The sequence below is a fragment of the Helianthus annuus genome, chromosome 15, assembly GCF_002127325.2.
Source record: "Helianthus annuus cultivar XRQ/B chromosome 15, HanXRQr2.0-SUNRISE, whole genome shotgun sequence".
Taxonomy (NCBI): domain Eukaryota; kingdom Viridiplantae; phylum Streptophyta; class Magnoliopsida; order Asterales; family Asteraceae; genus Helianthus; species Helianthus annuus.
This window is the reverse complement of record NC_035447.2, coordinates 123,601,352-123,603,207: the sequence shown is the minus strand read 5'-3', so window position 1 is coordinate 123,603,207 and position 1,856 is coordinate 123,601,352.

Genomic DNA, 1,856 nt, shown 5'->3' with positions numbered 1-1,856 from the left:
AGTGGTGTCTCCTACAAATCTTGCATCTGGGTTTCTCACCCGACTGATGATCACTTTTCCTAGACCCCGACCCTTTCCTGTGGTCGTTGTTCCCTCTATGTCGCTTTTCGGATCTTCGTGAGGTGTCATCCTCACGTTTCCGTTTGTTCTCCTCAGAGCTCTTCATGGCTCTCAATCTAACCACGTCTTGAGTGAGGGAGAGGGATAGATCCGCTACGGATCGAAATGTTGTAGGTCTTGAAGCTTTAACACTCGCCTTTATCTCCGGTGCCAGACCCCCAATAAATCGAGCAATTCTACGCGGCTCCGGGGTCACCAAGTAAGGCACTAAACGAGACAACGTGTTGAACGTAGTAAGATACGCTTGACAATCGAGGTTCTTCATAACTAAGGATACAAAATCCGATTCAATTCGCTCGACCTCGTGCTGCGGACAGAAGTTCTCTTTAATCAGGGCCACAAACTGTTCCCATGACAAACCGTACAGTGTGGCCTTACCGGCAGCTTGTAGAAGTGACTTCCACCACGCTAACGCATCTCCTTTGAATGACCGGGACACGTACTTCACGACGTCCCTATCAGCACACCCGCTGATATCAACTACAGTGTCCATCTCGTCAATCCACGTCATGCAGTCGACGGCTCCTTTTTCCCCAGTGAAATCTCTGGGCTTGCAAGATACAAAGTTTTGTACGTACAGGACCTGCTGTACGTGTCACGTTTCAGTTCAATCTCCTGCTTTGGGACGCTGCTGTGGTTGGAGGAATGATTATCATCCTCAGCTTTCTTCGGCTCACTCTTTTTAGAAGGAGGCTTACTATGAGCCCCAGAATGAGTCTTAGCCTTGACATGCGTCACTGAGCGGGTTCTACTCTGAGTACCACTAGATTCTTTGAACTGCCTATCCATAGCCTTGGCGACAGCATTATCTATCAGTGCTTGCAATTCTTCACCAGTGACGTGAATCCTGGTATTGTCTGGGTGCTCCCAGAATGACTGTTGGTTTCCTCTGATTTGGCCATTGTAGCTTTAAGCTACAATAAAGGACAAGGTCTAATTTAGAACCTAACAGTATTATCGTCCTAGACGATTTATTAACCATGGTATCAAAAACCTTAGTAGTTAATTTAATAAATTTCATTCAGGCTCTTATTAGCAATCAAGGAATGAAAATATATATATTGGCACCATAGGCCTAGTCACATGGACAATTACTAAATTATAAATTTAGATTTTTATAGGACTATAAATTGTATAATTAAACAAATAATCCTTTACTAGACAGAGAGTCATAAACCACAACTGTCACTATATAACATAGTTATAACCCGTAGGTATCAAGCCATTAACAGACTTGTGTACAGATAAAATCTGTAGATATTTCTTTACTAGGCAGGGAGTTATAAACCACAACTGCCATTATATAACATAGTTATAACCCGTAGGTATCAAGCCATTAATAGACTTGTGTACAGATAAAATCTGTAGATAATTCTTTACTAGGCAGGGAGTCATAGACCACAACTGCCACTATATGACATAGTCATAACCCGAAGGTATCAAGTCATTAATAGACTTGTATACAGATAAAAATCTGTAGATAATTTATTAAAAAGGGTGACATGTGTGATTTTACGAATCACGCTTAGTCAAGAATGTTAACATGTTCTCAGATGTTAACAGGGAGTTGAATCTTTCAACCAGGTTTTACCATCAGGGCCAGGCCTGTTAATAAGGCATTCAGGCTAGGTTATACCTTACTAAGATTCTTATAAAATGGCAAATCAAATAAAAATTGATATTTTCCATTATTTTAATATTATATTCATGCATATAAATAAAATGATAAATTCAAA